Source organism: Metopolophium dirhodum, chromosome 1 (genome assembly GCF_019925205.1).
Source record: "Metopolophium dirhodum isolate CAU chromosome 1, ASM1992520v1, whole genome shotgun sequence".
In the NCBI taxonomy this organism is placed as follows: Eukaryota; Metazoa; Arthropoda; class Insecta; order Hemiptera; family Aphididae; genus Metopolophium; species Metopolophium dirhodum.
In genome coordinates this window covers 83,625,177-83,652,489 of record NC_083560.1, presented here as the reverse complement: position 1 = coordinate 83,652,489, position 27,313 = coordinate 83,625,177, and the positions used below count along the sequence as shown (strand labels likewise).

The window sequence follows — 27,313 nt, the reverse complement described above, 5'->3', positions numbered from 1 at the left end:
TGAATTACTTCCAAGTCCGTGCATTTCAGTTTTTGAATTCATAATGTCCGCCATCGTATTAATTTTTCTTATGAATTTTATGGTTGGACTACAATGTATAAAAACTGGATGAACTCTGTTCATTAATTCTTCCATACAATCTGCTACAGTACCACTAAAAAACTGAAACATGCAATTGAGTCAAATTAAAAAATGTAAAACTAAATTTTACTCTATTTTAAGTCTATGCTTTATAATACTTTTTATTTATAATGTTTGTAAAATTATCTTATTTTTTTGCATATTATAGAATGAATAACTTACCGTGAAAGCCATTTTGACATTCATTGTTTGATAATTTTGAGGATACAAATGGTCTTTTTTTAATTTAAAACACAATTTAATGTGTTTTTGTTCGTCATATTTGACCAATGATTTCCAATGATCAAATTCAACTTTACCATATGGAGTCTAAATTAAAAAATATATAGTAAGCACCTTATTTGGTAATCAATTATAACTATTGTATAAACATATTAATTAATTTTAGATTGTAAATGTCATAGGTACCATGAGAGTCTTGCACTTCAAAATTCTTTTCCACATTGTTTTCATCAAATGAGGAAAATCTGACGTGAACCACAATTTTCTAGTTGAATCAACAGGATGTTGACAACTTACATTATTCTCATTAATATCAAAAAGCTTCCACATTGCTCTATTCCAAGACCCGCCGTCAGTAACAATATTATGAACTTGGAGTCCTGACTTTTCCAACAATAAGATACTTTCTAGTATTAATATTTGTAGAATATCACATTTTGCGGCGCCTTTGGTTAAAAATGCTCCTATTGCTTGAATCCATGAACCTCTAAAAGGTTGATACATAATTACCAACGCATGATCTCCCATTTCATGTTGCTGGCTTTCTGGTGTATATTTTCCTAAATCAACTAAACCATCAACTTCTAATGTGGATTTATTAAATGATACCGCTGGAGTTAAAGCCATTTCATCCAATATCAAACATCCTAACCAAAGTAATCATTTTAATTAAATAACTATTTAAACAATACATTTCATCATTTTAGAAAATATGTATTCCGTGTTTTTCAAAATTAGGGATAAATTTAGCTTTTTCTTCTATCATTTTAAAAACACTCTCTTGAAATCCATATGAAGGCTGCAATTGCTGAATATACCTCTGTAAAGTTGACAGGGATGGTAATGGTAAAATGTTGTCACGTCTAATCTTTTTATATAAAGCTGGTCCTTTAATCTTCATTAGTATACATTCATATACCCAGTCATTAGAATATCTCATTCCTTTTTGAGATTTTACAGATGAAGCTTTATAAATAGTTCTAACAGCTTCTTTTTGTTTAGCTGAAAGATCTTTTACAATTTCTTCAATCTTTTCAATTTTCAATGTTTTGTACTTGTTCATTAAATTATCTATCTCATTTTTCAAACTTTTTATCTATATGTACATAATTTAAAATATATATGAGGGGTAAAAACATGTTTTTAAATAATATATTGTGATTAGTTTAATACCTTATTATAAAGACGCCTTTTTTGTTGGCTTCTTTTGTATATAGGATTCATTATTTTGAAGCATACACCTTTTCTTTGTTTTTTTTTATCATTGTACTGAAGTTGACGGCAACATATACATTTCATAATTTTTCCTTCCAAAGTTATTTCACAGCTTTTAGACCAGGTTCCACCATATCCAGGACAAATTTTAATATTATCAATATTTTTCAATAATGTTTCCACGTCGTCACGACATGTTACTAATTTTCCGGTAGGCAATGCTTTTTCTCTTATGAAAACCTTAATATTATAAATATTTATTATTGTTGTTTTCATATAGTTTTATTTGTTAATTAGTTAATTTATTTATAGTTATATTTTTATGTATTAAATAGTTATATTAATTATTATTTTAAAAATACATGTCACAATATCTAATACTTTTTATGTACTTAAAAGTTTAATAGAATCATAAATTATATTTCCATAACTAATTATCGTTTTATTATTTAAAAGTAAATTTAAATATTAAAATATGATTATTATTATTATTATTATTATTATTATTATTATTATTATTATTATTATTATTATTATTATTATTATTCTTATTATTATTATTATTATTATTATTATTAAAACCTGACACATTTATCATTTTTCAGGCCAGTGATATGGGTAAATAGAGTTTCTGTTCCATTTGTATGCAAACCCCACATACTTCCTGGAAGCTTAACATTATTTGCATCCAAATGAACATTATATATCTCTTCAGTGGCACATTTTGGATAATTATCATTCATTGAACCTGGATGTGGTAAACTATTAAAGAACTCTGGCATTAAATTATTTTTTTCATTTTCATTTAGTGTTTCCTGAATTTAACCAAACCAATTATTACTTGCAAATTACAACACATTTTTTTCTAAACAATATTATTGAAGTTTGATGTTTTCATATTATTGTGGTCTGATTGGACCATATTTTTTATATTTTTCAATGATAGTTAAAGCACTTAAAAAATAGATGTTTCATTAGGAACGTAATAACTAATAATTAATATGAAGAAATCAAATTTAAAAAATATTAAGGAAAAAAATTATAGATTGCTGCGACACACAGGGTGACACTATATCTACATATTTTCAAATATAATTATGTACCTCAGTTATCTATACTTTAGTTTTTTTTGTTGAAGCAATCCTCAGTTTAGGTGGCTTTCTTTTCATGGTTTTATCACTCAAATATTCCGGTAAATTTGGGAAAATGGTAGGAACTGCTCCAGCTACTAATGTAGGCTTACACAATTTATATTGTATGTCCTTCCCATTAGGCCCCTTTAAAACTTTTTCTTTCGTTATGCAATCGGCCAGAAAATGCAACTCACATACGCGGTCTTTGATGTTAAATACCTATCTGCCCGTGGAATTTTTCTATTCCATACTTCAATTAACTCCTGTTACAAATAGTATCAATATATAAATAAAACATTGATTTATGTAAATTTGTATTGTTTGTATATATATTATATTTGATGTTGAAAATAATTTAATCTGCATAAATAAATGTAATAGAATATATATTAAACTGTCTATAAAAACAACTAAAAAGTATTACCTCTGAAGGCTTAAATAATGAAATTAATTTTATCTTCTCAGTTTTATTTTTTTTAGAAGCTTAACCAGTCCTGCAACCAGGCACAAAGCATTTGTTTGGCATTTTAAAATAAAAATAAAAATACTAGAAGACAGATGTATTTTCAGCTTTGTGAATGCAATGCGAAGGTTGAATGAATAAGGTTTAGGGTAAAATTATTGTTTTGACAGCTAAATAGGCATAAGATTCCGAGTTGTATAGAGTTTAAGCATGCTTGTACATGCTTGTACATGCTTGTACATGCTTGTACATGTTTGACTTTAATTTTTGAATATGTATATAATACATATTATATATATTTAGATATACTACAGTTTAATCTAGGACAGTGCTTCTCATTTTTTTTTTGTCGTGTGATCCCCTAAATTTAATGTAAAACTGTCAAGGCCCCTTAATCAAATCAAATTATTTTTTCTTGATTATATACAAAAATTACATGTACCTACTATTTCACACAGATAAATTATTAAAATTATAGTAAATTAATGTTTTTAGTATACTTTTTTCTTAAAGCCTAAAGAAAATAGTTTAAATAAAATAGCCATGCCTCCAGCTTGAGAAGCACTGATATATGATGACCTTATAAATCTATCAATCATTTAGCATATATTTTGGTATCCCCAGGATCTCTGTTAATGTACATATTATCTTAGAGAGGCCTTAAGATTGCTCAGAGTGGTCTAAGCCCCCTCCGGCCCTCCCTTTTCATGTCCATGTAATTATAAATTATTATTTGTTAATTATAACACTCTGAAATAGTTATGTATGATAATTTAGTGAATTACCAATAGGTAACTCATACATTTTTCATATATTTTTTTGGAATAGGTAGGAAATTTAAAAATGACAATATTTAATAATATTAATGACTGTATTTGATAAAAAGAAATTATTTAAATACATGCATACAAATAATTTAGATCAAAAAAGTAATTATACAATGAAAAATTTTTAATTTTATTCCTTAAATCATAATATATTTTCAATTTTCTATGGCTTTGGTGTACAAAAGCGTTCGTTTTTCGGCCTCTTTAGGACATACAGCGCTCCCGGTGGTGACGACTGTCTGTGGTAAAATTTTCAATCAAGTTTTCAAACAAGTGACGACACCTTATCAATACACCTTGGTTGTCGCTTACACAGCACTTTTTTCATACCTGTCGCTTACAGCATAAAGTTTGATCATTGATAACATGTTATAAAATAATGATATCACTGCATGAAAACTATCTATGGATCCGATAGAACGTCGTCTACAACGCTGGGTACCTAGTGTCGCTTACAACAAAAGTGTCGCTTACAGCAAATAGCCTTTTAACCGACGAAATAGCCTTACTCAGAAATGGTTCCTGTTTTCAAATCAAACCTATATACGTACAAGGATATGACAAAGTATTGCTGAACAATACTTGTTCAGCAGATTCTTTGTTATCAATTTTAGCGGTGTCTGTTGCAGAAAGCAATAATTATAAAAAGTATTTAACAGGAGGAAAAAATAATAAGAATGTAGCTGACTTTGTAAAAAAAATGATCGGAAACAGACCGTCTATACTCCGTTTCACGAGAGAAGGTACACGTTTTTTCGTCCGTCGATGCGCATCTCCCACCAATTTCGCCCGTTCGTTCACGATCGTAAAATGTTCCGGCTGCGGTCGGCAACGACTTGTTCGCGCTGCTAACGTGCATAACAAAATTTAAACGGCAACTGTTGTCTATACAACTCTAACCGCGTAACACGTACACACTGTATACATCTACATACCTCCGATTTTATCGCACTATTCTGTTTGTTTTTTACTTTTTGTTTTTTGCAATTTAATTTGTAAATAATTATGAATGCTGCCGTAGAAGAAAATGTGCCTAGCACATCGTCTAAGCCAACACCATCGCCCGTGAAAAAAAATAAAAAAGGAAAGGTAAGGTATCTCTAAATTATTAAACATTATTTGTTATACCAGTGGCGTATTTGATGGTCTTAATAATTTATTTTACCCTCGTGAATAATAATTTAGTGTTCTACCACCCTAAAATTAGGTCAATACGCCACTGTTTTATACAATATTGAAATTATTTTAATTTTTTGAATAATTTAATTGTTACAAGTACGTAACTCATCGTAAACACATAATATTGATAAAGGCAATTTTATTATTTTTTTAGTTTGTCGGAACCAGCCAGAAAACACTTATTATTAATTTGTACAAAAAGTATCTACTGGAACAACCAACAATGAAATACATCGATCTAATGATGTCGTTGTCGACTGATACGGGGATCGGTTTACGCACAATAAGAAGTACTGTTAAGGAGTATAAAGAAACAGGAGTAGTGTCCTCACCAAACAAAAAAAAAATACGATCTACAGTTATTGAAAAAATTGATGATTTCAATAAGAACGCGATTCGCCAAAAAATACACGGCTTCTGGTTCAGACGAGAAATACCTACACTGATGAAAGTTTTGGCGGTTATTAACGAAGATTCTGAACTTCCAAATCTATCTCGTAGTGGTTTGTATCGGTTGTTAGCTGACTTAAATTTCGAATTCACTAAAAGAAATAGAAATAGTGCACTGACAGAGAGGAATGATCTGATATTATGGCGTAGACGTTTTATCCGAGATATAAGACGTTATAGAGATGAAGGTCGAACAATCTATTTCTTAGATGAAACTTGGGTAAATGCCGGGGAGTGTACGAACAAAGTGTGGGTCGACAACACCGTAAAATCGTGCCATGATGCATTCATAAAAGGACTAACGACTGGGGCCAAGAATCCTACAGGTAAAGGCAAACGATTAATTGTTCTACATATTGGTTCATCTAACGGTTTCGTCGAGGGTGGTCTGCTGTGTTTTGAATCAAAAAAAAATTCAGCCGACTACCACGACGAAATGAATGGTGATTCATTTTTTGAATGGTTTTGTAGAGTCTTACCTCTATTGAACGAAAATTCTGTGATAGTGATGGACAATGCGTCGTACCATTCAGTGAAAAAGGACCCTATACCATCAATGTCTTGGACAAAAAATAAAATCGTTCAATGGTTGCAAGACAAGAATGTGGAGGTTGACAAAACATGGCTCAAAATTGAACTATTAGACAAGGTTCAACAGTTTCGACCTGTTGATAAATACGTCATTGACGAAGAAGCAAATAAATATAATAAAATTGTCCTACGTTTACCACCGTACCATTGCGAATTAAATCCAATTGAATTAGCATGGTCGGTGGTAAAAAATCACGTGAGGCAGAACAATATTACGTACAAATTAAATGATGTACGGCAATTGTTGATAGATGGAGTTAAAAAAGTTACTCCGGAAATGTGGGCCAAATTTGTAAAACACACCATCGCAGAAGAAAACAAGATGTGGGATATTGATTGTATTTCAGAAGAAATGTTAGAAGAAAATACTTCAACCACTCATGTACTCACAATAACAGGGGAGACAACTTCGGATTCCGACTAATATGAAATATTAAGTACTTATTATTTTTTTTTATACATTCTTATTCTTATTTATTGAAAATATACTAATTAAATAAATATTAACTTGTGTTTACTATTATTTCATAATAAAAAAAATACCTGTATCACTCATAATATTTTAGTGATTGTAAACACTACAGTACGCTGTATACACGTTGCACCGAATGTTATCGGGGTGTATAATCGATTTGGTTAGCCGCCGGGCAGTAAAAAGTGGGGGAAATTTGGCCTCCGCGCTGTTGACGGCGGCAGTCGGATGCGCGACTCGTGTACCTTCTCTCGTGAAACGGAGTATAAAGAAATGTACAAAGATCGCTATAAGATATTTGCTTGCACTACATTTCATAACGGAGAGCAAAGATCTAATTGGAGGTATAATGCTATTGAATAGCAATACAGTAGACACGGCTGCATCGATGTGCGAAAAATTATTGGGAGATATGCCATCGTATATTAGATTAGATACTTGTCAAAATATGCTATGTTTTGATAAAGAAAAAAGTTCGGCAGGAAGGGTTGTCATTACATTTCTTGGCGTCGATGGGACTATTAATTTGCAAAAAGAAATAGACAATTTTTTTTAACCAATTACAATATTCTGTGTATCAATAAATTGTAATTGCTCAAGAGAAGTGGTTACAAAACCAACCAATCACATAGTAGTGGAACTATTTTCAATACCAAAAGGTAAATAAAAACATCTTAATTATTTTAAAAACATACGGGGAAGTGGCAAAATATCCTAATACCGTTATTTGTATTTTTTAGTCATTGCTTATTAAAAAAAAAAAAATAATAATAATAACAATAATAATATTAGGTACGTACTATAATAGTGATATAAGCTATAATTAGAGCCATTTGATATTTAAAATTAAAAAATAAAATTTGTTTTAACTATTCTGTGCAAAATTGTTATTCTCTAAAAAAACAAAATATTAGACATAATAAAACTGGTAAGTAATACTAAAGGGGAACACCCCAAAGCTAACACCATAAGCACAAAAAATTATTAAAAAAAAAAAATTTAGTAACTAAATAGAATATTTAAATAATGTATTACATTGTAGTTATTTATATGATAATTTTTCATTATTAATAGGTTTTAGAGCTTCCGGTAAATATAGTCATCTTGAAAATACAACGAAAATGCAGGAAAGGTTTGGTTGAAACTTGGAGATATTAGCAAGACAATAACAATTAATAGAGATGTGTACAATTTAAGAGGGGTAATTGCAGTGGCGCACAGAGGTTATATAATAAGTGGGGCTTAATGGCCTAAATATTTTTTAGCATACCCACCACCCCAAATAACACACCAATAACACGTTTGTTCTCTTTGAAAAAATATTTTTGCATTACATTGTTTTTATAGATATCATATTATAGTTTAATAAATAGTAAATTCAAATTCAAATTATTTATTTTACAACTTATTATTATTATGATACTATAAATAAATATACATTTAATGTACCTATTAAAAAATGTTTGATTATAATACTAGTCACAAAAATATTTATTCATATACTTAAATTTCAAATCTATAATATTTTAATAATTACCATAATATAATTAATATATATACATATATTAATATTATAATAATTGTAAATAATATTTTGAATGTAATATAATAGGTATAAAACAGGGTAAAAAAAAATTGTAATTTATAATACTAATGCTTTTTGTAGATGAGGACTTTTAGATGCAAAGGCGTTAATAATATTTTCATAATTTCTAGTTATATCTTTTTCACAAGTTATTCTCATTAAACCTTGTAATCTCTCTTGTCCCATAGTAGAACGAAGTCGATTCTTCACTATTTTCAGCTTAGAAAACGCCCTTTCAGGACTAGCACTAGTAACCGGTAACGTCAATCCTATCTTTAACATTGTATACACATTTGGGAATACAGATATTAAACCTTTATTTAAAAATATTTGAAAAATTGGTTGTAAGCTTCCCGAATTGTTTTTAATGTTTTTTGAATTATTATCTTCTTCGTCACTTTCATCGTCGCTTTCAGGTTCAGATTCACTCCCAAATATTTCTTCACATTTACTATGTAAGGTGTTTGGTAAAGCTTCCGACGTTATAAGAGTATGAAAAATTGAAGCAAATTGTAAGTACTCTGAAGAAAGATATTTTTCATCAACAAACTTTCCATATATTTCTAAGAAGAACTTAAAACTATCTTTTGGTAAAAATTAGGATTTTGATTTATTTTAAAAATGACTTTACTTGTAAGAAGTGATAGATCCTTAAGAACACCAATTGATTCATCACTGAAACGTTCAGATAGTTGTCTTTGTACTAGTGCAGAAAAAAATGTGTTCACTTTTATGTTTTGAATAGGATTTAAAATAAGTTCATCATCTGAAAGTTCACCAGACATTTTTTTCTTCTTACATAAACGAGGAGTGGGCAATTGAATGAATTCTTCATTTTCATCTCCTTGTTCTAAAACAAAAGCATCTACTTCTTGAGATAAATGTTCAAAACTCTCATCAGATCGAAGTGTTGATATTTTTATTTTATTTTGTTCAATCATTGAAACAGCTAACATCAGATCTAGATCTTTGCTTTGCAATATTGAGCTGGTCGGTGATAGTATATCAAACAATTTTTTAAACGTCAATGCTGTCCATACAAAGCGATAAGACCTTAAATAATCAAGTATAGCTCCAGCTTCAAATCCAGTTTTTCTATCACCTGGTCCATCTTTACTTCGCATTATTTCTAATGTGTCTATTACAGCCAAATATGTACTCAAAACCACGTCCAGCGCACATGAAAATGACATCCAACGTGTAGTTGTCACACGTTTTATTCGACGAATTTGTTTCTTCTTATATCTTTCTTTTTGAAACTGTTCATAATACTTAACTCTAATTTTACTTGAATTAATTAGATCATATAATTTTTCTAAATTTCCAAACATATCCATTGCATTAACACCTGAACTTACAACATCAGTAATCACCAAGTTTAATCGGTGTGCCCAACACCATACATAAATAGCATGAGGATTAATTTCATTGATCAAACTTTGAAGACCATTATAATTACCTCTCATATTGGCAGCGCCATCATACGATTGGCCAACAAGATGATTTTTCCAATCTAAGTTTAACAAATCACAAGTTTCTTTAAAGACATTCATTAATTCATGACCTGTTGTTATAGGTGTTTCCAGGACAGCAATTAGGCGTTCATAAATATTACCCGAGTTTTTATCAATGTAACGAACAATAAACGACAATTGTTCTTTTCGAGATACATCAAATGTTGTGCCAAGTGAAACACTAAAGAAAGGAGAATCCTTTATACTTTTAGATATGATACCGACAATATCATCTGATATACATTCTACAAGTTCATTTTGTCTACGCCATGATATGAAAGACCACTGAGGTTTATTATTTTTATTTTTTAAATTTGAAATGTATGGTGCCATTGTAGGGGAATAGTTTGAAACAAGTTCTACTAAATCTTTGAAATTTCCTCGCAATGAATCTGACCATTTTTCACGATGACCACGAAAAGCTAAAGAATGGCGGCCTAAAAACAAAGTGATGTCAATGAGTTCTTTTACAATTCCACGATTACAGGGGACTTCAAATTTTCTTTTTTCAGTCAGTGATGGAAGAATGGGTAACACTTGATTTCTCAATTTAAATTTCAAAGACGCATCTATATGATTTGATGACGTTTCATGAACTAAAATTTTATGTAATGCATTTTTCCATTTACTTACACCATTAATGATCCAGTTGTCTCTTTTTGTTCTACCAAACATCTGACAATGAAAACAAAACATTTTGTCAGTGGAAATAGAATATGATAACCAATCTCTATTAACCAAAGTCCCATCATTTAATTTTTTTGTAAACCAGGACTCTTGAAAACTTCTGTGTTCCTCATTTGTTGGAAACTTAAAATTATTATTTGTAGGTTGACAAGGCCCTTTTCGTACTATCATATCAGTAAATTCTGGTGTAACATTGATAAATGTATGAAATTTAGCTGGATCATTTTCATATATCATATTAGATTGTGTTGAAGTTGAAATACATAACGTTTCTGAAATCCAAAAAAAAGTATGTTTTAAATGTAAATTAATAAGCAAGCAACTGAATATTTGTATGATGTTTATAGTGTATTAATAAAGGTATAAATTAAAAACTATTCATAATAATTAATAATTTTAACAATACATGATACAAATTATGTCAGTTGTTTGTATTAATACATGTAAAATAATAAAATATAAATATACTAGTACCTAAGTAAAAATATTCAAATTTAAATTACAAAAATGTATCTCAATTTAACTACATGATAATCTTACCAGTTGACACAGATTGTTCATATTGATCATGAATTCTATTCAGAATAGAAGAACTGGGTTGACTATTTTCTACATTTTCAGTATCGTCATTATTATTTGTAGTACCTAAATAAAAATATTCAAATTTAAATTACAAAAATGTATCTCAATTTAACTATATGATAATCTTACCAGTTGACACAGATTGTTCATATTGATCATGAATTCTATTCAGAATAGAAGAACTGGGTTGACTATTTTCTACATTTTCAGTATCGTCATTACTATTTGTAGCACCTAAATAAAAATATTCAAATTTAAATTACAAAAATGTATCTCAATTTAACTATATGATAATCTTACCAGTTCTTGTAAATTGTTCTTTAAATTTATATTAATATACTAATACTATAGCTAATACTTTTTGCATAAAATACTATTAAAAAAAAAATTTTCTTGTAATATATTAATTTAATTTAATTTTTTAAGCTTCTTATATTTAATTTAATATTAGTTTTGCATTTTTTTAGGGCATTTTTGTGATTTTTTTAGTTCATTGAAATCTCAGCCCTACTTATAAGTAAAGTATGAATTTTAGAGGTACCTATTTAAAAATAAAAACACACTTGAATGTGATAAGAGAAAAAAAGCATAAAATACACCTATACCTAAAATAAAATAAATATATAAAATTCTAATGATGCACGTGAAACCATTAAAAGTTTAGCATGGTGTTTTAAAATATTTAAATCAGAGTAAATTTTGTATAACATATTGGTATTTTAATTAATTAATAATACTCTCCAAATTACTATAAAATACTTAAATAATAAACTATAATATATTATGAACATAATAATAAATTTAAGCTTACCAATTCTTTCTAATTTTATTTTCTTGGTGAAGAATTCTTTTATTGAAGCATTATTTAAATTTCTTTTTAGTTTAGGTGTTACGGTAGTTTTTAACCTACAGCTTTTCACATGTCTATTCCAATTCGTAGGGTTCATGTCTCCTCTTTCATGTCCACAAATTTCGCAATTTTTCATTGTTCGCAAATCTACTTTAAAATATATAAAATTATGAAACAATACATAATTCATTAATATTTAATATTTGACACTTTGATTAATACATTTGGATATTAATGAATAATAACTTTTACTTACCGATCACCACTCACTGTTTTAAACAGTTAACACAGAAAATTCAAAATTGTTGTTTTTCAACTACACATTTTAACACGTTAAACAATTAAACTCTTATATCGTTAAATCCACATGATGAACACGGCACACATTTACTAAAATAAGCACCAGCGTTAAGTACTAAGTAGTAGTAAACCAGTAAATAATATAATGATAGTCTCAAGACTATGGACAATATCACAATAAAACAATACACATATTATTACACATTAGTCCGCACTCTACTATAGTCCCGCTGGACGTCTGGTTGACTGATTGCAAATAATATTATGATAATATAATTATACCAAAATCCCAATACGTTTTTAAAAATAACATTCAATACTGTTTTGTTATCTATATATAATTATCGATAGTCGACATTCGACGTTCACCGCCCAGCAAAAATCATAATAATGGTTAATGACTAATGAGTAATGAGTATTATAGGATGAGGGAAAATAGTTAGCCGATGTCTAATGTCTAAAAATAAATTATCACTAGATCTAGATGTATTAATAATATGTATTTAATATGTTATTATATATTGTTCACTTGTATCTTTATTCATTTCATTATTCTATATAATGTATTACAAACCAACAATTAGTTATTAGTTAATAGTTATACCTTATGGCTTATACTAGTTATACTAATTACAATTTACAATATTACGTATTTATATTATAAATTATTAAATCCACAAATTATTAAAGTGTTCCAACTTCCAAATGCCACCAGGCACCAGACACCCACTCCAAAAATAAGTGTGGCTTAAGCCACACCAGGTATAACGTGTGGGCGCCACTGGGTAATTGCTTTTGATGGATCGGCAAGAGCATTAAGACAATCATACGGCCATTACATAGAATATGGTTTGAGATCAAATGATCAATGGCAATGCTATGACGATTTAAAGGATCAAGTATCAACAAAATCAAAAAGTTAATGCTGAAATTCTATTTTATACAAAATAATACCTATATTGTTAATTTTACATATTTTTCATTTGAAATAAAACAAAGTACCTGCACAACGTAAATGATCCTCTTCTCTGTGACCATATCGATTTTCTTTAATGCATGATTGAAACTATATTATATCCATCATAACTTAAGAAACACATTAAGAATAGCAACCAAATAATGTAAGTATTGCTATGTATTAAATAAACGTTCAATCAATAACATATAATATGTGTTGCAATGTAATGAATAATAATATATGTAAACGTACCTACATAATAATGTCGTAATAACCACCAATAATATGATATAGGTAGGCGCCTACCTACATAATATTATATAGTTACAAATAATAATTTCAAGAACTGAACTAACGCAAATACACGAATATTTTAAGAGATTTAAAAAATGTAAAAAAAGGTAAGACTGTTTTTGAGATATTATTGATTATGAACTTTGCACAATATTTAATTTGACGTAGTGAAAAATATTTTTAACATTTTATTATATTTTGTAGTATACTTTATATACTATGAAGTATATTAACATAGATATTAGCTACATAATATTATAACGTAAAAAACATATTATATATAATATAAAGGTATAAATAAATAATACATTTGTTTTAAAGAATAAAAAGTTCCAAAAAAAATTATTAACAGGGTAAACAATTGAACATGGGTGAGTACTTATTAATGAAAATTGAAAATAATTGACATGCACCATTTAGTCAAAAGGTTCGATGAACAAATTGTTTTTTGGTAGTTACAAATGATTACAAATGATATTACATAATCTCCACTAGGTTTCAAGTACCTACAAGTCGAACTTCTGTAATGGCGGGCTGTAGTGACGTCACCGTGGCCCCGCCACATGGAAACTTCGTTTTGAGCCGAAGTGGGTGGGTTACAAATTTTTTTTTGTGGTTACAAATGATTACAAATGATATTACATAATTTGACATTAATTTCCATTTATAAATCGTAAGTGGCGGGGCCAGGGTAACTAACCTAGAATCGAGCATACCTAATACCCAATTTTGGATCTCTTCATAACCACTCTACAATACACCAAGTCCATCGCCTTGTGGATAAAATATCGTATATTCTTGATAAAAAACTCATTTGCACAGCAGCCTTCCTTGATGTGACACAGGGGCGGATCCAGGAATTTTCTGTGGGGGGGGCGCACATTTTCTAGACATTTATGTATACCAATTACATTGGTCTTCCGATTTTTCGTCAAACTTTCTATGTAAGTTAAAATTATATTTATGTAAAATTAAAAGTATTTTCCCAAATATGTTTATGATTTTATTTATATCTAAAAATGTAATAAAGATAGGAAGAAGTAGATAAGAAGTAGATATATAAAAATAAAGAATCATAATTAATATTTATGATAAATTAAATACTTTACTTAAGCAATAATTAGTTTAAGTATTACTATACTTTATATAGGTACTACATACTTACTATTATATATAAATGTATGACCAATTTATCATTTTGAACTAACTTACGTTCAAATAAAATTAATCACAGTTTAATTCAAGTAGGTATAAAACTTTATTTTATATTAAATACCTAATCAATAAAACAAAACAGAAAATAAAATAGTTGTTACTGTTATTATAACTTCATATATAGGTGCTTAATTATAAAATAATCATTGTACAGTTAATAAAATTACAAAATAAAGTCCAATTTTCTATTTTTATCATTAGCAAATCTATTAATGATATTCTCAATATTATTATGAATATCAATATTTTTGTGAATGTATAACAAAGCTAGACCAGTTAACCTTTCTTCGCTCATTCTAGTTCTTAGCCATGTTTTTAGTAAACGTAGAGAAGAAAAGCTTCTTTCTGCTGTAGCAATAGATATTGGGAGAGTGATTAGAATTTTAATAAATAAAGAAAATACTGGAAAATAGTCACAAGCTTGTCTAGAAATGTTATAGCTGATGTTATAGTTGTTAGGTCAGTATCTGATTTTAATTTATTTTCCAATAGATTTAATTCTCCTCTTAGTTTTTGTTCAATAGAAAATATAGATTCACCAAATAACTCACTATATTGATTAGAAATGTCTTTAATTGATTGATTTAACTGTTCAGTGTTTTTGAAACATTTCATGAGATTCGATGGCATCAAAAAATTAATATTAAAGCATTGCATATTATCACTAGAAAACCTATTATCAAAATCTTTTATTACTTCATCTAAAATAGGAATATAAATTGATATTCTCCAATAACCTTGACTGTCTTCTGGGTTGACTTCAATATTATTTCTGTAAGTCTGCCTTTTAGTAGTCCTTGGAAGTTTTAGTTCAGTGCCTAATTTTGACATCATTTCAACAACATTATTATATATAATATTAAAGCACTGATTTGCATCGTTACGTTAGGTTAGGTTAGGTATAAAAATTGACAGTTAAAAAATTATTATTAAATTTTCTCTCTGTTTCCGTGTTAAATTTTTTTTACACTGTATTAAATATATTTATGTGTTCTACAAACTAAAGGTGAACGATTCAATTATAATAACATAACAAAACATACTACAAATAAAAATAGTAAATAAGCTAGAGAATAGGTAAAAGGTCAGTCGTGAATTCGCGATGTACATACTTTTATCTGAAATTCTGTACGGCTCTTTCCGTATTAAATAGGTTTTACACTGTACACGATTGAATTATAATAACATAGTATAAATTGATGTTTTTAAAACTTACGATAGCATACAAATAATTTGAATAATAAAAAAAAATTATTATAATTTAAAGTTAATTACACTACATATAGTAGGTACAAGCAGATCATACTTTTATGTTTCGTATTCTTCTTCTTCTGCGATTCCATCTAATAATTCTGAAAGTGTACAATCTTCCGTACTATCAACCTCTATTTCTATAGAATTAGTGCACCATTGGCCTTTGCAATGTCCATATATAATTGAGCGCTTAAGACCTGCTTTTCGACAACCACAGTTTTTACCACAACCTTTTGTATAACTACATGATATACATTTAAGTAACTGATCGGGTGCTGGAGCTTTCAGTGTAGTAACTGGTAACAAAATATTATTTTAAAATATCTATCCCCAATCTTCCGGGTTTTTTATATGACCTAGCCACAGCTGCACTTGCAAGTAAACTCTATAAGAATGTTGTCTGACAGCTTCTTCTGTTGGAGGAAGTGACGCAAGATTAATTTTGTTTTTTGTAGCACATTTTGTAAACAGTTTATAACGTTGTTGGTTCAAAGACTTCTCATTTTCTGATGCGCCATATAAATATAAAAAACATTTAACACCATTTTTAGCTATTTCCTCATGAGATGAATTAGGATTATTAAAAATTGAAACGATTGAGTTTATATCCTTCTGTTTATTTAGTATTTGTACCCATTTTTTTTCCTTTTTGCAATAAAGCTGACGTTGTATCACAACCACTTAGCGCATGATAAAACAATATTTTATTTATCATTGGTTTATCGTGGTTTTGTATAAATTCAGTACTATACATTTTTTTTCTATTTTTGCTGAGCTAGGTTTTAGAAAATAAATATTATTTTCTCTAGGAGTTAAAGCAATTAGAAGTACTAACAAGTCAATATCCTCATCAACCAAGATAGTTTTAGGATGATAACTTTAAACATTAATGGCAGTGCTAACAATTAATGTATCAGCATCATCATTTGCTATTTCAACAATAAACCCATGATTAATTAATTTTATTTTAAGCATTTTAATAAATCGAATTTTATTATTACCATTTGATAAAAAGTTCTCTTTTAAAACAGGAACTATCATATGGCACTATAAAACATGCGTTCACAAGGCACATTCGATTAGGGCAAGGACAGAACAGTGAGTAAAAAATTTGAAACATCTTTAAATGGATGTTTATCATCTTTTTCAAATGCCTTAAGCTTAATCCAAAAGACATCTTGTACCATTACTTGATTTTCAGCAACTTCTGGTTTTTGTAACATATTTATAACATCAATTCCTAAATACATATGGTTTAAAGGAAGAAAGTATGATGTGTTGTTTGGATCTACTGACAAAGGATTGTTAAGCCGTCTCATATATGAATACAGAATATCAGTATAAGTTATGGACATTTTACCATATACCAACCATATAACTGGTTTATCACTTTGAAACAGTTTATTGAGATTCACAAATTTTGGAAGGACCCATTGTAGAAATATGAAATAAATTAGTACAGAAGGATCATTCAAGGCATGAAAAATGTTTTCCGAAGCTTTGAGTTTATCATCAATCCAATGAGATGGAAAAACAATTTTAGTGCAGGTCATTGCTCAACTATTCTATTTACTACCATACTCAATGAAAGCCATCGGGTCTATGCTGGTCTTAAAATCTTGTGAGGGGATACATTGCAGAAGTCTTGAAATTACTTAAATTGACTTACTCACTTGCAGCTTGATTTAAAGTAAGTATTTCACTGGAAAGGTCTTCACAGGTTCGCGGTAAAGCTTTGCATGCAGCACTGGCACATAAATGAAGTGAGTGGCAAATACATTTTTGAATATAAATAACTGCACAAAACAAAGATTTTTTTAAATATCAAAATCTACATCATTATAGTATAAATAAATGCATTACCTGGCAAACACTCTTTTAGTCTTGATGTAACAGAATTTGATGCACCGAACATGATATTACATCCATCAGAAACGAATCCTAAAAAAATTAAAGTAATTGTTTGATTAAATTATTATAACTAAAGTTACCAAGTAATAAGTTGTTTCTAAATAAAATTTTAACTTAGTTACCTACCTATTATATTTTCCAATGGAATTTTTCAATCTGTGATAGCTTTTATTACTTCATCAAATATTTTTTGACCAGTAGCTCCTTTGTCTGCACTTTTGATAAACTGAACAAGCTTAAAAAATGTAGTTTTGAAAGAATCTGATATACTGTCAAAATATTTAACACAATTACACATTGTTTTCACACAACCAACATCAGTGCTTTCATCAACAATCACACTAAAAGTGTTTTCTGCAAAACACTTGTAAGTTGTTCAAATGAATAAAGTCCTATAACATTGACACAAGAGATGTTGATTTTGTACAAGCCAAAGATACATTGGAACAAATTTTTGAGTCCGGTTCGGTTATATACCTATGGATAAATTGGATTCAAAAAGTTGATATCATTTTTATATGAACTATTGCAGGCTCTTCAAAGAATATTAAGATAGTTAACCTACCAGAATTGTATTAGATGTTTTGAGGTGTATTCACTGTTTGTTAGATAAATAATAAGTATACTTCAGAATACAGAATAATTAAAATATTATGTTTGTTGGCATTTAACAACAAAAATGGATAATCAAGTGTACAAACCACTAAACTTTGGAAAAAAATGCATATAATTAAACGATATTAAACCATTGTTATTTCTAAGTTCAATTCTCAAATGTTTAATCCAATAAAATATGATTATATATCTCTTCTCTATCTCTAACTATATAAAGCAGAAACCCGAGGGCGCTCCTCTGGCGATTTTTCGTACTTCTATAGAGAAGAATGGAGGGAAAACGGATCTCTTTTGTGGCGCTCAATCAAAATATTATATAGTAACTGTAGCAGTATTTGTATGTTACATTAAATTATTAATTACCAAAATGAAAGTGGCTATTTGATTACCTCAACCAGTTAACTCGCCTGACGACTGTAATATTATATTGATATGTATGTATTGATTAGTTCATATAAGTAGGATAAAAAAGAGAGTTCTGGAACCCCAGCCTGCTGGCTCAGCCCTATACCTGATGGCTCAACCCGCGAAACCCGTTGCTCAACCCATATATACATCTATAATACACCTCTGCTCAACCCATGGGTTGAGCAGATCTATCACATACGTACACGACATTCCCCCCACTACCCCGCTCTTCATATACCCCCACCATCAATCACGCACTTGTACGATAATCCCCCCGCCACTCTTCCCTATCAATTAGCCGCGGAAAATAATTTAAAAATTTTTTTGCCGAACCGGATTCGAACTCGAACCGGTCGCTTTCCATACGACAACCACACCGATGCGCAACTTACTCGCTTATGATTACAAGGTATATTCTATCTGATTTAACTGGTGTTTACGACAATCGTTTGCATACGTGATGTATAATTTCCCCCCACAACCACAACCACTATACCTTACAAAGGGCCGCCGCGAACGCGCGCGAGCCCGCCACCGCGTTATCATATCTATGTTATCAGTTATCACATCTATAAATACCTACTTACATACGCACTTATGTACAAACACACATACACATACATACACACACGTTATACCTCTCAAACAAACACACATTCAAATATATTATAATATAGTCTACATATAATATACATAGGTATTTACATATATCTAAACAATTATACACACATCATTATCACAAACCCCTGAACATATTATTATACAATTTATACACTTATTACTTACATATCAATAAAACGCATCATATAAATATGATATAACCATACACATACAAACTATAATATACTATTAAACATTATACAGTACTCTTCAGTTTTCATTCTGAACTTATATATACATACATACAAACACACATACACATACATGCATACATACACACTTACATACATACATACATACATACATACATATATACGAACATACGTTATGCTCATAATATAATATAAGGTACCTACAACATCACACATACCTATATACAAATATTATACCATAATATTATATACTTATTACTTACATATCAATAAAACGCATAGGTATATTTATTCATATAAATATGATATAACCATACACATACAAACTATAATATGGTATTACACACTATACAGTACTCATCAGTTTTCATTCTGAACTTATATAATAATATTTACAACACACACAAGATCAACATATATATTATATACCTTATCATACATAGGTACACGCATGCATGCATAGATACATACATTCATATCATATCACATCACATACACACACACACACACACACACACACAGACATAAACTTGTAAAAATATTTATTTTCAAAATATACACGTCGGAATATAGGTACATTCGCTTGCATTCACACATTCCTCTCCCCGACAACATACGGAAATATTAATTATAATATATATATATGTATATATGGTCAATCGTTTAATCGTTTACAGATGATGATGAGTTTGATTCACACATTTCTCTAGCACAACACACTTACACTCATATACCCATAGGATAGTTCATACATATTTAGATACTTACATAGTCGCATATTATATACATACATACACACATTCATCAGGTATCACAAACACCCAAACATATTATAATATATATGTATATGCAGTATTCATTTATATTTAGTTTATGTACATATATTCACACATACAACATCACAAACACACACACAACCAAACATATTATACAGCTTAGGTACATATCAATATATTAAGACACAAAAGTCATACTTACAAAAAACATAGTCGCAATTACGTAGATGCATTTAAACATTCCAATCCATCCACCCTAGAAAGTATTTTCACCCCCGCCATCCCTCGTCAATTACGACTACAAAATTGTAATTCCTATTAAAATACATAGATCTAACTATTTTATACAGCTCAAAGGATTACTCGACAACATACACAAAATTATATATTTATGACACACAATATTATGAATTTGTGTAACTAGTAGGTATACTGACTAAGGAGAATAGACGATATCGACTCTGAGGGTCTTGGACGTCGTCTTTGAGTATATAGTTTGGTCACTAAATGCAAAAATTATAGTATCCTATTTCGACTTCACCGTTTATATACCTACTACATTTATTTTAATGTTTGAAATAATACAACATTTAATAGCTTAGGAATATATAGCTAATAATTTAATATAGCTTAGGAATATTATATTTGCGAGTATTATTATTATTTGTCAGTGCTTAGTAGACAATAAACCATAATTATAACTGAAATGGAATCCTAGTAATTTAAATATATTATTTAAGATTCTGATATTTACATATCTGCCCCTAACCTATGGTATTTATATCTATAGGATCCTACGATTCTCCCTGAATATATTATATTTAACTGCTCGTCCCCCCGATCATGATACAAAGTTTTTTTATTTATTGTTAATAATGCTACATAAGGTTACACCACAGCCGTCTCAATCAACATTCGCCAAACACCCCGCACCAGCACCTACGCAATGTGAGACGTAGATTATTCTAATATTTATAGGAAATTAAATAGTTTATATGAAACAAAAAGACACTATATATAAAAAGTATTTTCAATTATTAAAATAATATTAAGGTTTACAATAAATATTTACAAGGTTCTTACTTATCCATTAAATGGATTATAAAATTGTATCATTATCTGAGTAACATATATTTCTCGGTATTTCGTCATCTTCTAGGTAATAATATATAAAAACGTATATGATGCCTCATCCATATTATATATCCAACGGTATATTAATTTTCATATCTCCTTTATACTTTCGAACCAACGGATACATTATGTATCAAACAACGTCTTGATCAATTGTTATGTAATACATCTGAGAAAAACAACATTCATCAAGACTAGTCATGCATCTACATGTTTGTTTGCTAATAAAACCTTAACTATTGTTAATCAACAATATTGATATATTTTAAGAACGAATGAGAAAAACATACATGTAAAAGCCATTATCACTAGTGTAATATTTATTTTTTACATTATGTATCACACCTACCATATTATTATTACACATATACCCCTCTTGATCACTAATCCTTAATCATTACCTATCACTTATTCAGTATTCTTGATCCCTTGATCCTCTGATCTCGTGTTCTATATTTTTCATACCTGTGCATGAGAAAACACATACACGAACGCGCATACAACAACTTACATATTATCAATAACCTGACCGACATATATTGTAATGAAAACAGACGGTTGTCGTTTATGGTATACTTGAATAATTCGTTTATTTTCATCAACTAATATTTTAACAATATTTTTGATCCAATTTTTACAATATTTTCTTTTACTGATCAATATTAATACTCAAAGAGTTTACAAAAATACAAATGATTTATCTGGGAATACCTTTAGTGGTGGGAATCATACATGGAACTCACTGTTTTGGTCCGTGGATTGGTATGAGGTGGACGTCTGTGAGGCAACCTCGTGGTGGTAAAACGGGGTAAAGTCGGGTGACGGCGGCGGCAATGGCTCGGCGTTCTCAACAACAGTAGCGGCACAACTGGGTCCGGACGGCGGCGGCAACGGCTCGGCGTTCTCGGACAAACTTGCGTAACGGGTTGGACGGTGGCGGCGATGGCTCGGCGTTCTCAACAACAATAGCGACACAACGGGATCAGACGGCGGCGGCAACGGCTCAGCGTTCTCGGATAATCTTGCGTAATGGGTTGGACGGCGGCAGTGACGGCTCGGCGTTCTCGGACAAACTTACGTAACGGGTTGGACGGCGGCGGCGAGGGCTCGGCGTTCTCAACAACAATAGCGGCACAACTGGATCGGACGGCGGCGGCAATGGCTCGGCGTTCTCGAATAAACTTGCGTAATGGGTTGGACGGCGGCGGCGACGGCTCGGCGTTCTCAACACTGAGAGAGGACAGGGTAGCCAACTGAACTGATGAAAGTCACTAGTTGGTGGGGACAGTCTGTGGCATCACCGTATCTGCCAGTCATTAAATACCGGCCGGCTTCTGCAGACTGGAGGCAAGGTGCTGTTCAATTGTTTGGCGGAAGTTCCCGTGTCTACCGGTAACAAAGTACCGGCCGGTTTACTAACTCGCCTCACTCAGCGAAGGGGACGAAGGTGCTGTTGCTGTGCTCGTTGGCCTATACTTATGTTAAGTCTGGCCGTAGCGATAGGGGTTGTGGGCTATGGTAGCGGTTTTGGTCTCTTTGGTTGGTCCGGTCGTACCTAAAACCACTTAAAATATCCTGGGAGATAGCTATACTGATCTGGATTCTGGATTACTTTCAACTTTGGTTTTAAGTTGAGGGGTTTTTATTTAATACGCGATTTCCCGGAGGGCGGCAGGCGTCCGGAAATCGGGTGCTGCACGGGCGCTATCTGTGGCTGTGTGGTGCGGTTGGGTTTGGGCGTTCGCCGGTGTTTCGCCAATTCTGCAATCGCAAGAGCGCGCGGTAGTCTTTGGAGGTGACTGTGTGGTAACGGGCCACGAGAGTGCGCCACCTAAATGGGCACTCCGTTTTATCCCGTTACATAGTCCCCTTTTTTAGTTTTACATGAATAGTGAGATCCGATTTATTCTGTAAAACTAAAAACTTTAGATGTGGCTTGTTTCTTCATTGCCGATGCTGTTGTTTTAACGCTTTTATCTGTCTCGTCTTTTCTCTGTACATCTGTCTTTTGAGCTGGGTCTTGGACATTCCTTCAAACTCTTTCACAAACCTCCTTGCCGTGAATACGGTCTCCTTGAGCTTATTATAGGCTCCTTGATCCTTATTCCACATTGTTTGCACTATACTCTTTAGATGCTCGGTTTCTGAGCTCTCACCCCCCGGGCTGCTGTTCTCTGGTTCGCTGTCTCTTCCGAGTTCGCTGTCACTCTCGGGTACGCGGTCACTCTCGGGTAGGGGAGACGTAGCTATCTCGAGGGTGTCTTCGGGCTCAAGTTCATCGCTATCCGTGACGATTGTGCTGGTGGGTGATGTGCTCACCAATTCTTCCTCTGTATTGGTAGGTTTGACCTCGATGACGGTTGTGTTCTTGACTGCTATTATTGTTTCCGGCATCGTTCAGGTGGGTTCGAGGGTATATTTGGTTCTCTTGGCTGCTTCTTCCCGATAAAATTTCGCCACCCTTTTATTTTGTTCCCCATTGAGGTGTTGGTCAATATGGGTAACTTCTAATTTATTGATGGGTCGGAGTTTTCCCAGGGGAATCCGTATGCACATCTCCATTTTATTTTCCTAAGGGGAAATGTGTTAATTTCATAATTTGATTGGTTAGTATCACAGGCAGAACATAAAGTAGTTAGCCACAGTTTTTTTTTTTTTTTTTTCTGTTTTTTTTTTTTTCTTTTTTTTTTATTGTATAATTGTTAATGTTCAACTGGTACCCCAGCGAGCAGTCCCACTTCGTGGTACAGTTTGATATTTTTTAAGTTGTATGTGCGTTGGGTTCCACTCTGAGTACGTATGGTTACCGTATTGTTTTGGTGTACTTCGTGGATCTGATAGGGCCCATGGTATAATAAGAATAACTTATGCGTCTCGGGGTCCTCAGCTGACGATAGCCGGTGTTCTTTGACTAGTACTTTCATTCCGACTTCGTATTTCGGATAAAAACGGTTCGAATTCAGAAATCACAATCACTCGCATACATGCACGACTATATTTCCCCCTCCACCCCTCCACTAGGTTAGGTTAGTTTCCTGTAGGTTAGACTAAAAAAAAAAAAAACGAAAAAAAAAAAAAAACAAAAAAAATACAAAAATTAAATTAAAGATTACTTCATCTACACTCTGTGAACGATGAAGTAATGAGTCATAATGGATCTTGACCTTTAATACGATTAAAGATTACTTCATCCTACACTCTGTGAAGGATGAAGTAAAGAGTCATAATAGATCATGACCTTTAATTTAATTTTTGTATTTTTTTTGTTTTTTTTTTTTTTCGTTTTTTTTTTTTTAGTCTAACCTACAGGAAACTAACCTAACCTAGTGGAGGGGTGGAGGGGGAAATATAGTCGTGCACGTATGCGAGTGATTGTGATTTCTGAATTCGAACCGTACGAATGTTAATTATGAATTGGATGATCTTTAATGTATCTTGAGTTAAACAGTTAACGTATGAAATCATCATATTATGTATAACGGTTTATGATGATAATGATAATAATTATAATATGTGTTTTTAATAAAATTACGATATTTGTAAATGGATTTAGTATGAAAATAGTTTATATTTGAGGTATAAATATGCTAATGTTTATGAGAACTACAGAAATATAATATTTCTCACGTGGATGCATCTAATATGATTTTTTAATACGAATATGAAGTTTGTATATATTTTCATTGAAAATATGATATTATTATACAAATATGTGTACCTATCAATTATTTAGAGTAAAGTCAAATACAATAAAAACTATATTTATATCAGCATTGTAGACTGTTGAAATTATACATTTTTGCGAGATTTTTAATATATACGTATCGTCTTATTCAGATAGTTTTATCAAGATCTGAATAGTGTCTATATGTGTTGGAGTATAAATATGTTTATATTTATGATCAGTATGTATACGTACGATCGAATATAAAAATATAATATAATATTATTATTATTTTATACCTATATAAAACCAAACTATGACTAATTATTTAATATCTACTAGAGATGGCAAGATATATCCTAACTTGTGATGGTAATATACGTGTGTTTTACATTATTTGTGAAGTAAATAGATGAACGGGTATGGTTTCAGCATAAATACCCTCATGTATTTAGCGATAATTGGAGACAAATATATGATTTCTATGTTACATTGATGGAAAATCATAAAAATATAGTGGTCTTGATCGACGTGTTATAGATTTGTGTATTTCAAGACAGGTATAGTGATGAAAATCAGTGAAGATTGTAATGAGAGTATAGGTATATTATATTATATAGCTGACGAGTGAGGCTCTATGAATACAGTTTTTATGATGTTTAAATAAAAATAATAACTTTTAGCAAAAGTATCTATGAAAATACCGGTTTTTAAAGGTAATGTATTAGTTATATATACCTATTTTTACAGTGAGATTATGATAATTGAACACATTTTTATTGAATTTATGAAATGTTTACGTGTTTTAACATAATATAATGAATGAGTCATAAAACTTGAAATATATCTAATGCGATATGATTGATGGAATGATTTGCAGACTATAGTTATATGTAATTATTGAGATTTTCGATATTTTAGACATGTCCTTGACATAGAAATTATATTTGTATAAGATTTTATCGACATTAATATACCTAATATAATAATTTGGGAGAAATTAAGGTATTTTTATCAATTTTCACTAGAAAAAAATATATATATATTTCCAAGCTTGTGAAGGTAATATACAAGCGATTCCATGATTATTTTACAAAGTAAGCATATAGAATACCTAATACATTAAAAGTATCAGTGATAAGCATCCATGTAGTATAGATATAACTGTATAAATAATAATAAACTCCTATTATTTTGCTGGGCCATCTGTGTAAGATATGCGTTAAAAATAATTGAAATATATATGGTTTACTATATGATATCATAAGTGAAAGATTATCACAGCTTGACGTAGGTACATTTTATTTTGTTTTTGCTAATATGTGATGAAAATAACTATAATATAATATTATCTTTCTCATTATCGAATACCATGGAATTTAAATATGATTTTGTAGGTATTATATTACATTTAATTGTAGTATTATTATGCACAGCGACGTTGTGATATATTTCATGTATCTACTGTAAATATATAATAATTAATATATGTTTAAGAATTCAGGTATTAAATAAAATAGGTATATATCGAAAGTATTTTATATGAATTATTATTTGAAATAATCAATTGCGTCTATATGTATGCACGAATGCTGTTTAAGTAAATATGTATGCAAATGTATGTACGTGTGTATGTGTGTGCATGTATGTATGTATGTATTAACTATTATATTATAGTGCAACGATATGTTTCGGATGTTGAGACTTGTAATAATGACTCGTTACAGTGATGGTCATGCATTTAGATACATTTAATAACTAAACTGTATATATGCCTTTGATGGTAATAAACTAGACATGGGTATGATATTTTTTATAATATTACATATTATTTAATGAAATTATGATATTTTTGCCCATTTTTTACTAAAATATTGTGATGTTTCCATAATATGCTTTATTGAAATTTTGATATTTTTACTTATTTTAGCAAGATTTCTGTATTTACACACAGACAGCAATGTTTTTTTTTTTTTTTTTTTTATCAAAATCAGTACATTTTAATGTGTATTCACATTGTTGAGTATATTTTTAGGTTTCTGCATAAATTCTACCTACGTA

The 27,313-nt window shown here is 30.3% G+C and overlaps 2 pseudogenes; both read left to right on the top strand.

Moving 5' to 3' along the window:
• Positions 1 to 27,313, top strand: part of LOC132942549 (uncharacterized) — an 85,931-nt pseudogene that overhangs the window by 31,953 nt on the left and 26,665 nt on the right.
• Positions 6,830 to 13,162, top strand: LOC132936179 (uncharacterized; annotated as a pseudogene).